This window comes from Canis lupus, chromosome 25 (genome assembly GCF_048164855.1).
Source record: "Canis lupus baileyi chromosome 25, mCanLup2.hap1, whole genome shotgun sequence".
Classification (NCBI taxonomy): Eukaryota; Metazoa; Chordata; class Mammalia; order Carnivora; family Canidae; genus Canis; species Canis lupus.
In genome coordinates, this window is record NC_132862.1 from 4,865,782 (window position 1) to 4,880,372 (window position 14,591).

Consider the following 14,591-nt stretch of genomic DNA (forward strand, 5'->3'; position numbering starts at 1 on the left):
CTCTTTGAACCTGTTTACTCATCGGTACAACTGAAATAACAAGACCTTCCTTTTCCTATGCCCAAATGAACTGGAGGGTTACACTTATTTTGCGGAAGATAGAGTGTTAAGCACTCTTAAGCACTCTTACACTTGGTAAGCATGCCACAGACCACAACTATGCTTGTTAGATTAAAGGCTTATGAGAAAAAACATCTCATCTCTAGAAAACTTGCATCTTACTATCTCTAATAATTTGTTTTTTAGGATAAGAAAGTAATGAGTTCAGCTTCAGCACTACAGAGCATTTTAAAGGAAGCAATGCTGGGAGGGAATGATCATTGCTAATGGAAATGAAGCCAGTTTATGATGGTCTCAGGGTGATCACAGTGGTTACAGATGTGAATTTACCTACTTCTCTGTAAAGCTTAAGGATACTTTGAAACTTTGTGACTCTCCCTTCACCAGATTAGTGCAAAGAAATGTATATAAGGCTGTGGCAGGCTGAATAAGGGTCCCCCAAGATGTTCACATCCCAATCCCTAGAACTTGTGAATACTACCTTAGATAGCAAAAGGAACTTTGTAGATGTATACAAATGTATAAGATATATAGATTAAGGACCTTGGTTAAGAATTACAGATTTTAGGAGCGCCGAGGTGGCTCAGTCACTTAAGTGTCTATCTTCAGCTCAGGTCATGATCCCAGAGTTCTGGGATAGAGCCTCACAAGCCCCACATTGGGCTCCCTGCTCAGCAGGGAGTCTGCTTCTCCCTCTGCCCCTCCCCCTGCTCGTGTATGTATGCTGTCTCTCAAATAAACAAAATCTTTTTTTTTCTAAAGATTATTTATTTATTTATTTATTTATTTATTTATTTATTTATGAATGATAGACATAGAGGGAGAGAGAGAGAGAGAGGCAGAGACACAGGCAGAGGGAGAAGCAGGCTCCATGCCAGGAGCCCGACGTGGGACTCGATCCCCGGTCTCCAGGATCGTGCCCTGGGCCAAAGGCAGGCGCTAAACCACTGAGCCACCCAGGGATCCCAACAAAATCTTTTTTAAAAAAGGATGACAGGGATGCCTGGGTGGCTCAGCGGTTGAGTATCTGCCTTTGGCTCAGGTCATGATCCTGGGGTCCTGGGACTGAGTCCCACATCGGGCTCCCTGCAAGGAGCCTGTTTCTCTCTGCCTGTGTCTCTGCCTCTCTGTGTGTCTCTCACGAATAAATAAGTAAAATATTTTTTTAAAAAGGGTAACAGATTTTGAAATTTAAAGATTAATCTGGATTATCAGGATGGACCCTAAATGTAATCATAGTCCTTATAAGAGGGAAACAGGGAGATTTGACCACAGCAGGAGAATGATAGAAGCAAGAGGTTGGAGTGATGTAACCAAGGGTTGTGAGCCAAGAAATGCAGTTAGAAAAGGCAAGGAAATGGATTCTCCCCTGAAGCTTCCAGAAGGAATACATCCCTGCCAACACCTTAATTTTAGACTTCTGACTGTAAGAATATAAATTTGTGTTGTTTTAAAACAGTAAGTTTGTGATGATTTGTTACAATAGGAACAGGAAACTAATACAGGGGCTCTGACTACAATAAGGCTAGGCTACAAGCCAAGTGGTACCTGTCCCAAATAACTCTTTGATGGTAGAAAATGGCCCCAGTGACCAAAGGGATAGGCAGGGGCTCCATCTGCATGGTTAACTGAGGAATCCTCAATCATTAAAACCTTTAGGAGATGCTTCAGCATCTGAACCTGACTTCTATTGGCTGAGCAGTTATCTGACCTGTTGAAAGGAATCGCTGTATTTCAAGTCTGTAGCAGTTAGTTTCAAAGAAGCTGTATAGTGTTCATAAAGATGAGGCCCTGATACCATAAAGGTATTGCATACTGGCTTATGAGAGCCTTTGGGGACAGTGAGAATATCTTTGGTTCCAAGAGATCATCTTATTTATCCTCAAACCAACCTAACTTAGGAGCTGCACTAGGCATAATAAGCCTTCTTGAGGGACAAGAATAGAAAATGGTCCTGGATCTACTTTAACTTAAAAAAATATATATTACATGTATATATAACCCAATATTTCCAAAAATAGCATTTCAACATGCAGTCAGTATACAAATTATTAATGAGATACGTTACATTGTTTTTTTATACTGTTCTTCAAAATCTGATGTGTTTTAACTTGCATCTTGTCTCAGTTTGGACCAGCCACATTTCAGATGCTCATTAGTTACATGTGGCCACTGCATACACTTTTGTGGCAAATCAAGAAGTATTTTATCAAATTCCTTCCATATACCCAGTGTGCTTTAGCTAGTTTGGGGGTAGGAAAAAGTAGATTAAACAACCCTGGACTTCCAAAAGTTAGATTTGATTCATTCAGGGATGCCTGGGTGGCTCAGCGGTTGAGCGTCTACCTTTGGCCCGGGGCATGATTCCAGGATGGAGAATCGAGTCTCACATCAGGCTCCTTGCAGGGAGCCTGCTTCTCCCTCTGCCTGTGTCTCTGCCTTGCTCTCTCTCTCTATGTCTCTCATGAATAAATAAAATCTTAAAAAAAAAAAAAAAGGATTTGATTCATTCAGCAAATATGTTAAAGTTGAGAAAAGGAGAGGCACAAACAAGGCAGCATGTGATAATGTGAGCTTCAGCAAAGGAAAAATCTTTGTGGGCTACAATGGGCATGGAAGACTTCCTAAAGGATATGGGATTTGAGCTGTTCCTGAAAGGAATATAACTTTTACAATGATGGACAAGAGGGAAAGGAGCATGTCTGCGAGCCTGGAGAAAGGAACCTTTCAGCAAAGGTACAAAGGAAAGGAGTTGTGTATGTTGAGAACAGACAGGACAAGCTGATGTATGATGGGGATGTCATTCTGAGCAGTCGTGAGAAATAATAGTGGTCTTTGCCATTTAACTAGATTTTGGATGAAATATTTAAGTAAAAAAGAAAACCCATAAACATAGTAGAGAAAAAAAAAAAAAGGTTTTAAAAAAGGTACTTTCAGGCAGCCCAGGTGGCTCAGTGGTTTAGTACCATCTTCAGTCCAGGGCATGATCCTGGGGTCCGGGATCAAGTCCCACATTGGGCTCCCTGCATGGAGCCTCCTTCTCCCTCTGCCTGTGTCTCTGCCCTTCTCTCTCTGTGTCTCTCATGAATAAACAAATAAAATCTTAAAAAAAAAAAAAAAAAGGTACTTTCTAAACATAAAAAGCCTAAAAGCCATCAAGGAAAAAAAAGAAAAAGATTGATTACAAGGCAAGGAAAAAAAATCTAATAAAGTCAGAAGACACACTACCAACTAAGAAAACAATTTACAATACACGTGACAGACAAAGGGTGAATTTCGTTATAATACAAACAACTCTTACACATCTATTAGAAAAAGAAATTCACAAAAAATGATAATGGCAGATAAACACCTGAAATTTTGTTAAATCTTACTGATGCAAATAAAACTAATGAAAATATTTCAGCACTTAGGACAATATTCATAAATTTCTTAAACAGTGATGGTGAGAATGTGAGAAGATAGGCATTCTTACACCCTGTTAGTGGGAATGGTAAATTAGCATGACCATATGGAAGGCAATTTGTCATTATTTGTCAAAACGTACACTACACATACTCAGGAATTCCATTGGTAGGAATTTATCCCATGGATATACTCACATAAATATGCAAGGATGTATATACAATGTTATCCATTACAATTGTCCAATAAAAGTGAGAAGCTGGCAACAATCTAAATGCCCATCAGTAGGAAACTCGTAGTATGGTACAGCCACAAACGAGTTACTATGCAATTGTTAAAAAGAACAAGATTTATGTTAAAATAGAAAGGTCTCCAAGATATTTTAAGTGCAAGATGCAGAACAGTATGAATTGTAAGATTCCAACTCTGTACCTTTTAAATAGAACATATACATAGCTAATAAAACATCTAAAAGTAAAAAATCAGGGGCACCTGGGTGGCTCAGCAGTGGAGCATCTGCCTTTGGCTCAGGTCATGATCCCGGGATCCTGGGATCGAGTCCTGAATCAAGCTTCCTGCAAGGAGCCTGCTTCTCCCTCTGCCTATGTCTCTGCTTCTCTGTGTGTCTCTCATGAATAAATACATAAAATCTTTAAAAAAGTAAAATAAAATGAAATAATAAAAGTGAAAAATCAAAGAATTGGAGTATAAGCATATTTAGTCATTAAAGAATCAGCCAGAAAGTTAAAATGGCTCATTATTGGGGGTAGGAAGTGCAGTACATAATTACTCTTGTGTTAACTTGATTTGTTAACCAGATGTACATAATGCTTTTTTTTTTTTTTTACATAATGCTTTTTTAAAAGTAATGAATTTTGGGGTACCTGGTTGGCTCAGCTGGTTAAGCGTCTGTCTTCAGCTCAGGTCATGATCCTGGCATCCTGGGATTGAGCCCTACATTGGGCTTCCTGCTCAGCGGGGAGCCTGCTTCTCCCTCTCCTGTTCCACCTGCCTATGCTCTCTCTCTCCCCCCCCTCTCTCTCTCTGTGTCAAATAAATAAGTGAAATCTTAAAAAAAAAAAAAAAATGAAAAAAAACAGAACAAATGATTTGTAACGTGTTCAGATGTCTTTTAAAAAAATGAATTTTTAAAAATATTTTAAAGAAAATAATGAATTTTAAATGTCTTAAATTAAGCAGTATCTTTCTAAAAATAGCTTTCTTTTTGTTTTTTCCTTAAGATTTTACTTATTTATTCATGAGACACACAGAGAGAGAGAGAGAGGCAGAGACATAGGCAGAGAGAGAAGCAGGCTCCATGCAGGGAGCCTGATGCGGGACTGGGACTCCAGGATCACGCCCTGGGCCAAAGGCAGGCACTCAACTGCTGAGCCACCCAGGCATCCCCAAAAATAGCCTTTTAAAAGAATTCTCATTCCCTGTTCCCACAATCACCTGCCTAGCTTTTCCTTCACAGCATAGTCAAAATTCTTGAAAAAGTTTTAAGTGCTTCTTAGTCTCCATTCCTTACTTTGTACCTTTCTCAACCCCTCAAAATTTGGTTTTGCCAAAGTCACAAATGACGTGGCTAAAGTCAGCAGGTAAGTCTCAGTCCTGATCCAACCTGACATTGGTAATATCAGGAAGTAGTTGTTTTGGAAGCCTGTTGGGCTCTGGTGACAGCACTCTGCAAGTTGTCTTCCTCCTGAAGAGACCCCTCGCTAATGTTGCTGTTCCATAGGGTTCTGTTCCAGTCCCTCTTCTCTCCTTGCATGAGCTCCACTCCATAGCTGCAGTTACAACCTATGTTCTGATGTTCTCATGCCTCACAAATCTCTTATCTCTAGTCCAAATTGCTCTCTGCATTATATATTATACAACATTATACAGCATTATCCAATAGCATTATACATGAATACTTTCCAACCTTTTCCATATCATGGCACACATAAAGAAGGATGGTATTTTTTTTTTTATGATAGTCATACAGAGAGAGAGAGAGGCAGAGACACAGGCAGAGACACAGGCAGAGGGAGAAGCAGGCTCCATGCATCGGGAGCCCGACGTGGGATTCGATCCCAGGTCTCCAGGATCACGCCCTGGGCCAAAGGCAGGCGCCAAACCGCTGCGCCACCCAGGGATCCCAAGAAGGATGGTATTTTCATGGCAACACACCTTAACAAGACTAAAGTCTTTCATAGGAAGTTTGTGCTGCTTCGAGTTGGGAAAATATGCAGCACATCTGTAACCTCTTCCTGATGCACAACAGTTGGGAAGCTCTTCTTACCTCTTGGATGGACATTTTCACTGGGACATTCCCCAGGCATTTCAATGTTAACATGTTTGGAAGTGAACATATCATCTCCCAAAATGCTCTTCCTTGTGTTTTTCCACTTTCGTGAGTGGCCCTGCCATCTGGAAGCTACCCAGTCCGGAAGTCTTGGCTTAGCTCTCTGCTTCCCTCACCTTCCAATCCCTGCTGACTCTGCTGCTCTTCATTTCTTAAAGTGATCTCCTCTCTATCGCCACTATCACTTTCCTAGTCCAGAGTACATCATTTCTCATTTTTCCCTTCAATTACCACAAAAACTCTGTTCTCTGACTTGAATCTTGCTTTCTCTAAACTGTTCTCCATATTGCAACCAGTTATCTTTCTAAAATACAATTCTGATTATGCCAACCCCCTGCTTAAAACCATTCAAAGTACCAATGTGAGCAGTGATCTACCGGTCAGTCATCAGCTCCATATGCACCATTGCTACTAAACTGTTTTATTACAAGCAGCTTGTGGCAACAAGAGGTCTAAGAGACCTAGCCTGTTTTTTAACACAGATAAGTAAAGAACAATATGTGATGGGGCGCCTGGCTTGCTCAGTCAGATGAGTGTCCAATTCTTGGTTTCAGGTCAGATCATGATCTCAAGGTTGTGAGATCCAGCCCTATATCAGGCTCCAAGCTCGTAGGGATTCTGCTTTAGGTTCTTTCTCTCCCTCTCTCTCTGCCCCTCCTCTCACTCTCTCTCTAAAATAAATAAATAAATCTTTTAAAAAATATGTGATAAATGGTATATAACAAGTATGGAAAACCAACTATGGGACTTCTGTATAGTTTTTAATAATTTAGGGCACTTGAGTGGCTCAGTCAGTTAAGCGTCTGCCTTCGGCTCTGGTCATGGTCCCAAAAGTCCTAGGATCAAATCTGGCATCAGACTCCCTCCTCAGTAAGGAGCCTACATCTCCCTCTCCCTCTGACCCTCCCTGCCCCAGTTGTACTCTTTCTTTCTCTTTCTCTCTCATAAATAAATAAATAAATAAATAAATAAATAAATAAATAAATAAAATCTTTAAAATTTTTTCTTAAATAATTTAAGTGAATAGTACCACCAGGGAGTTAAGATACAAAGTGATCATGGGTAATATTAGTTATACTTCTTTAACCTCTTGTCAGTGAAGATGAAGGTTTATAAAGTATAGAGAATCTGCCAAAATCTGAATGCCTAAGCTGTCAAGTGTGCAAAAGCCTTTAAGTAGGAGGGCAGATACTTGCTCTGACAAGTGCAGATGTTCTGGCTGTGTGTTTTTTTTTTTAAAGTAAATATCTAAATGAAAAGTAAAAAATCCAGATGGTCTGTTTATTTCCAAAAATTTAGTTATTTGGAAACATCCCAAAATAGTTAGAAATGCTTAGCATACTATTAAGTAAGGTTTTTCTACCCTTGGTTTTGGAATGCAGTAGATACATGGAGTCTTACTGGATTTTTAAGCCCTGTGAGGAAAGGATCATATCTAATCTTTGTTGTAAACCCAGGACTAGCCCACTGATCCTTATTCAATAAATATTGATGATTGCATGAATAAGAATTAGTCAGTGCTGCAAGATTCCAAAAATGCCACTATCATCAAGCTCCCTAAAACTCCACAAAAAACTACTAGAATCAATGGCTAATAGGGACACTTGGATGGCTCAGTTGGGTAAGCCTCTGACTGGCTTGGGTTATGGTCTTAGGGTCTTAGGATTGAACCCTGTGTCTGGCTTTGCACTCAGCTAGGAATCTGCTTGTCCTTCTCCCTCTGTCCCTCCCCCACTTGTGCTCTCTCTGTCTCTCTCAAATAAAAATCTTTTCTTAAAAAGGTAGGGACACCTGGGTGGCTCAGTGGTTGAACGTCTGCCTTCAGTTCAAGGCATGATCCCACTTCTCCCATTATGTCTCTGCCTCTCTCTCTCTCTGTTTCTCATGAATAAATAAATAAAATATTTTTTTAAAAAAATACCTAGAAATAAATTTAACTAAGAAGGTGAAAGGTCTATACTCTGAAAATGATATGACATTGATGAAATTGAAGAAGACACAAACAAATGGAAAGATATATCCTGCTCGTGGATTGCAAGAATTAATACTGTTAAAATGTCCATACCACCAAAAGCAATCTACAGATCAGTGCAATCCCTATCAAAACACCAATGACATTTTTTCACAGAAATAGAACAAATAATCCTAAAATTTGTATGCAATCTTGAGAAAGAAGAACAAAGGTAGAGGTACCACAGTCCCTGCTCCCTGACTTCAAACTACACTACAAAGCTATAGTAATCAAAACAGAATGGTGGGCAGCCCCGGTGGTGCAGTGGTTTAGCGCCGCCTGCAGCCCAGGGTGTGATCCTGGAGACCAGGGATCGGGATCCAGTCTGACGTCGGGCTCCCTGCATGGAGCCTGCTTCTCCCTCTGCCTGTGTCTCTGCCTCTCTCTCTCTCTCTGTCTCTCATGAATAAAAAAAAAAAAAAGATTCTCAGAACTCTTAAATAATCTCTATTCTAAGATACTAGAATAGTGATTATTTAAGAGTTCTAAAAACAAACATTCTGTTCTAAAAAACAGAATGGTACTGGGTCAAAACAGAAAAGCCAATGGAACAGAACTGAGAACCAAGAAATAAATCCACACATACATGATCAATTAATCTACCTCAAATGAGGCAAGAATATACAATAGGAAAAAGACCATCTCTTCAATAAATGGTGTTGGGCTTTAGCTGTTCCTGCCCCTTCCAGGCCTTGCCTTTCTAGCCTCTTCAGCTGGGGAGGAGCCACCCCTTCCCTCTCTCCAGCAGCACTCACCCAGGAAGAACCACCCTCTCCACAGTGATGCCTCACTTTCTGCCAACCCCCAGTTCCCTCTCCGCAGCCAAGCTTGTCATTGGCCCTCAGGGCTGAGAATAAAAGTAGTGAGTAGAAAAAAAAATAAAATAAATGGTGTGGGGAGGTTGTGCAATTATATGGAAAAGAATGAAACTGAATCCCTATCTTAACATCATACCCAAAAATCAACTCAAATGGATTAAAGACTTGAATATAAGACCTGAAACCATAAAAGTCCTCAAAGATAACATAAGCAGTGAGTTCCCTGACATCAGTCTTAGCAACAATTTTTGGATTTGACTCCACAGGCAAGGGCAACAAAAGCAAAAATAAACAAATGGGACTATATCAAACTAAAAACGTTTTTGCAGAGCAAGCACTCAAGAAATCAAAAGGGCAACTTACTGCATCTGCCTTGGGCTCAGGGCATGATCCTGGAGTCCCGGGATCAAGTCCTATGTCAGGCTCCCCACATGGAGCCTGCTTCTCCATTTGCCTGTGTCTCTGCCTCTCTCTTGGTGTCTCTCATGAATAAATAAAATCTTAAAAAAAAAAAAAAAAAGGCAACTTACTGAATGGAAGAAAATATTTGCAAATCATATATGTGATAAGGGGCTAATTTCTAAAATATATAAAGAACAATAGCTAAAACAAAAAATCTGATTTAAAATGAACAGAAGAAGGAGAGATGGGAAAAAATTTAAAAATTAAATGCACAGATGGTTTGAGTGGACATTTTTCCAAAGACATACTAATGACCAACAAGCACATGAAAAGCTGCTCAGTATCACAGAAATGTACATCACAACCACAATGAGCTATCACCTCACAGAATGGCTATTATCAAAAAATAACAAACGTGTTGACAATGATGTGGAGAAAAGCAAACACTTGAGCACTGGTGGTGAGAATGTAAATTGGTACAGCCATTATGGAGAAAAGTATGGAAGTTGCTCAAAAAATTAAAATAACCACCATATGATCCAGCAATTCCACTCTGGGTTTTTATTCCAAGAAAACAAAAACACGCCCCTGTTCACTGCAGCATTATTTACAATAGCCAAGATATAGGACAAACTAAGTGTCCATTGATAAATGAATGGATAAATAAGATGTGTGTGTGCACGTGTATATATGTATATGTATATATATTATACACACGTATACATGCTTACATATATATTAGATACAATATATACATATATATGCAAATATATATATATATACACATACATAGAATGGACTATTACTCAGCCATAAAACAATGAAATCTTGCCATCTGTAACAATATGGATGGACCTTGAGGGTATTATGCTAAGTGAAGTAAGTCAGAAAAAGAAAAATACCCTATGATTTTACTTACATATGGAATCTGAAAAACAAAACCAGACATATAGATAACAGAGAACAGACCGATGGTTGCCAGAAAAGAGTATGGTAGGGGGATGGGCGATATGGGTAAAGGGCATCAAGAGGTTTAAACTCCCAGTTAAAAAATAAACAAGTCATGGAGATGTACTGTACAACATGGGGAATGTGGTCAATAATATTGTATTAAATTTGGTGACAGATGGGGACTAGACTTGTGGTCATTTTGCAATGTATATAAATGTTGAATCACTATGGTTGTACACCTAAAACTAATATGATACTGTATTTCAACAATAATACTTTAATTTAAAAAAATGTGAGCTTTCTCAGAAATGAAAACATGTTCACAAAGAGGTTTGCATAAGACTATTTATGGCTATTTATATTTATAGGGCTTATTCATAATAGCCCAAAACTGGAAACACCCATACATCTACTGGAGAATGGATAAAGAAATTGTGATATATTCATACAATGGAATATTACTCAGCAATAAAAACGAATAGGTTCACATTAGTCAAAAACATGACTAAAGAATATAGACACTAAAAAGTGCATACTAGTTGGTGACACTTATGTGAAATCCAAGTACAGACAAAACTATGGGGCTAGAATTAAGGAGGTTGCAGGGGGTGGGTAGGTGCAGGGTAGTTAACTATAAATATAAAGGGACATGAGGGAATTTTCTGGGGGTGATGTTCATTATCTTGTTCTGGATTATTATATAGGTGTATCTTGTTGAAATTCACCAAATAGGACACCTAAGATCTGTGCTTTTTATTGTATGTTAAGGATAATTCAACCAATAAAATTTGTTTTAAACCAAAGGTGAGAGAGCTGGTGGGAATAACCACCTGTCATTAGGCTTCACTAATAACTGATCTCAAGCACTCATTTCTACGCTCAAGAACCCAAAATGACTCCTGTGTCACTTACCCTGTCAAATCCATACCCTCATTCTGCTCTTCTCCGTACTGAACCTCCTCCACTAACTTCTACTTCGCACCCAGCCCAGGTGATCGGCTCGCTGTCCCGGGCAGCTAATACGCTCTCTCCTACCCGAGTCTCCTTGTGTCCTAACCCTGCCCGGATCTACTCGAGTTCTCTCTGCCCTTCAAGTGCCGTTCTAAATTAGGGAGCCTTCTTCCGAGAGGAACTCTTGATTAATCCTAGCCAATTTGCGCACCCCAAGATCCCTCTGCTTTTATGTTCCTTTATCGGACTGCTTCGATGCGTTAATACATTCCACGTACTCCCACAACAGAAGCAATTTTAATAAGATGGGCAGAGACGGTGGCTAGGGATCCCTCTGTATATCTCTGCAGAACCCCATTTAGAACCTGCATTAACCGGCCACACACTACCATGCAGACTGTGAAGATCACACGGTATCCAGACAAGGGCAAATAGATACTGAACGAAGGACCAAGGGGAATGGGAGCTTCAGGGGAGCTGAGGCCCTGCAGGGGCCTAGGTGGGCTGCTGGCTTTTCTTCTTCTAAGCACGCGGTAGGTTCAGCAGGGCAGGTGCTCGTCCCCACCAAGACAGCAAGTGGCTGAGAACGAGGTCCCATCCTCTTTGTGCTCGGCCTTCCCTCCAGTGAGGAAACGGCCAGCACTACTCTGAAAGGAGCGGAGCCTCTTCCAGGCGCCCAGTTCTCCATTATTACGGGGAGGACCGGATCCCGATCCCGATCCCGATCCCGAGGAGGAAAAGTGAGGAGGGAGCATTTAAGGCCAAGGAGGCACTCAAGCGTCTTCCCATAGATTTACACCCAACACGTAAGCAGGAAGGCAAATTACAAACACCAAGGCTCCCAACCACAGACACACGTGCACGCCCAGCCCCACAGACGCAGACGCGCATGCCCGTGGCGCCGCGCGCACCTACTTAGTTGTCCCCGCTCTAGATGCCCCCGTTCCACCCCGTCTCGGCCCCGCGCGGCCCCTCCCGCCCCGGAGCCCGGGAGGCTCACCGAGCGGGACCCGAGCCGGCCCGAGGACGGCGCCTCTCCGGAGGGGGAGGGGAGGCCCTCCCCAGCCGGGCGGAAGCGGCGCTCTCCGGCCGGGCGGCCTCGGCTCTCGTCCTGGGAACATCTGGCGGGGCTGGGAGGGGCGCGCATCCAGGGCGGACGCGGATTGGCTGCGCCGAGGGAGGGGGCGGGGTCTGGGCGAGGGGCGGGGCCCACTGGCCCCTTTAAAGCCTTGACATCAAGAGGCGGCCCCAGCACCCCCTTCTTCTGCCCCCCGCCCCCGAGCCGCGGCCATGGACCCGGCGGATCCGGCCTGCCCTGGCCCAGCCCGACACCTGATTTCGGTGAGTGCCGGGCCGACGTGGGATTTAAAGGGCGCGAGCGGAGCCCCGGGAGCTGCGGGCTGGGGGTGGGCGGTTTGAAGGGTACGGCTCTCGTGGCAGCCTCGGGTCGGAGGGGGCGGCGCGCCTTCCCGCCCCGTCCTCGCCGCCCGCCCCTCCCTCCCCCCCTCCCTCCCTCCCGCCGCACTGTCCCGGGGGGGTCCGGCTGCGACTCTGTCCACCCCCACCCCACCCCCTCCCGCCCCCCGCGCCCTCCTCGCGCACACTCCATGGCCCCGGAAGGGAAACTTTCGGGACAGGGGGATGTTCCGGGGGCCGGTCTCCCTCCCTCTTTGAAAGCGCTGACCTTGCCCCAGCTGCGCACCCCACCCCACCCGCAGCCCCCCGTCCGGGTGCCGCTTAGCGGTGCCTGGTTGTTGCGCGCGGGGTGGGGGGGGGGGGCTCGCCCCAAAGCGCAGGCGCGGAGCCGAGCCCTGGGCTCCTCTTCGCCCTCCTTGCAGTCCCCGTGGCCTGGGGCGGTAGGGCGTGGGGAGGATGGGGAGAGGCGGGGAGACCGGGGTCTCTAGGAACAATCCTTTGGTGGCTTTGAGGGGCTGCGGGAAAGAAGGAGGGGGGGCGGCAGGCTGAACACTAAAGAGAGGCTGAGGGAGGGAGAAGGGCTGGACCGGGTGTGGGGCCAGGGCAGCGCCTGCAGGAAAGGCTCTCTGGGTCCTGGCTGCGGTGCCAGAAGAATGCAGAGAATGTATCTGTGCCCGACACTCCCCTGGCCTAGGCCGAGTGGAAGAGCGGCTCACCAAACCCCAGCCCCCTTCTCCTTATTCTGGGCTCAAGGCCCTGGGTCTCCAGCCCTGGCACTGCCCCAAGGGCGCAGAGGGCCCGCACCTCCCGCGGGCCTGATATTCCAGGTTCTCAGCACTCTCCACCCCGCCTGCCAGCTGCTTCTTAAATGCTCGCCTGAGGAACCGGGGGTCTTAGCCTGATGGGTTCCTGGGTGTTAAGGCAAATCTCTCTTATTCCCTCCCAGCCTCCCTCTCCCTCCCCTTGGGTCCTCCTGCCTAAGCACAGTTGTCCGCCAGAGGTAGTGGCTGGAGGCAGTTGCCTGGGACAGGGGTGGTACTGGGAGATGATAGAGGGAGTCAGTGTCTAACCATTCTATGGTCAGTACTCAATGGGAAAGAATGAACCCAACCAAACCCTGTCGTGCAAGACCCCTTGTCTTTCCAGAAGGGAGACACAAAATTCACTTCTCATATTGGTTCCCTGTCTTTCTAGGAACAGCCTAGGGTTAGTGGGTGTCCTACTTGAGAGAAACATGTGTATTCCTGTCTATAGTCCCACATAGTTCAACTTTGTTTTCAAAGTCTGTGGTCTGTGCATGAGGTGGCTCAGGCCTTCCAAGCATCTTTCTTCAGCTTAGGTCTTTGGAACAGATTGGGAACCTGGAGAGGCAGATGGCCTGGGTCGCAGGGAAGAAGGCTGTTCCACAGTGGGCAGAAACCAATGTATATGAGGAGCAGGCCGCTATCACTGTGCACAAGGAGTCAGAAGCACTGGCCCCTGCTTTTCCCAGCTTGCTGTGTGACTTTGGCCAAGACAGTTTGCCTCTCTGGGGCTCTTTTCCCTCCTCTGTAAAATTCAGCACTTGGACTGGAAAGCTGTAACGTTCCCTTCCACTTTTTGACATTGCATGATTCCCCTGATCAGTGAATCTGAAAGGGAGAAAGGTCCTCTGGCAGGTGACTTAGTTTGAGGAGGGAGGTGTTGGGTGATGAGGTTCTAAATCACAGTTACTTAGGACTAGAACCTTGGGTGGAGGGGGGGGGTACAGACTCACTTATTCTGCCTAAGAATAGTCATTGTCTTTCTCACCCCTGGTGGTTTGGGGGATGAACTCTTGCTGGCTGGGGTTTGGCCCACCCATCAAGGCCTCTGCTGAGACATCCTGGCAGGCCAGTCTTTGAGTTGGGTCTTTGGGGAGGAGTTAAGGGAAGGGTAGGCAGCCAAGGGCCAGCCGGGTAAGCAGATTCCCAGGAGACAGTTTGCATCTCAGCTGTTGGGACTTGTTTTAGGATCTGAGCCAGGGAGCACACACAGTACACTCATCCACCCTCTTATGGGGAGAGGACAAGAGCCCCTTTGCTGTTGCCCATCTCACTCCCTGGCCCTGCTCACCTCACCTGTGCACTCACACCCCTCAGGCCCAAGGCAGTGGGCTTAAGAAGTTCTCCCTGCTGCGAGCCAGCCCAGCCAGCCTCCCAGGTCCTTCCATGGAAGCCAGGCAGCAGGGAGAAACTGCCCCGGCCCC

At 44.6% G+C, this 14,591-nt stretch overlaps 1 protein-coding gene and 1 long non-coding RNA gene across 6 annotated transcripts in view; one reads left to right on the forward strand and one right to left on the reverse strand.

The window, feature by feature from the left end:
- Positions 1 to 14,591, reverse strand: part of LOC140617126 (uncharacterized) — a 44,186-nt gene that overhangs the window by 21,767 nt on the left and 7,828 nt on the right. For 2 of the 4 annotated variants that reach the window (XR_012017362.1, XR_012017360.1), the window contains exon 1: positions 11,949 to 12,070. The exons of 1 other annotated variant lie outside the window; for it this stretch is intronic. This is a non-coding gene — a long non-coding RNA (uncharacterized lncRNA). Of the gene's footprint in view, positions 1 to 9,007; positions 9,145 to 11,948; positions 12,071 to 14,591 lie in introns of those variants that run through there. One more of the 4 variants, XR_012017361.1, reaches the window with a different exon arrangement.
- NCKAP5L (NCK associated protein 5 like) overlaps positions 12,135 to 14,591 on the forward strand; it is a 30,015-nt gene continuing 27,558 nt past the window's right edge. For both annotated transcript variants that reach the window (XM_072797991.1, XM_072797993.1), the window contains exon 1: positions 12,135 to 12,289. The gene's annotated coding sequence lies outside the window, so the exon portion shown is untranslated. The remainder of the gene's footprint in view (positions 12,290 to 14,591) is intronic.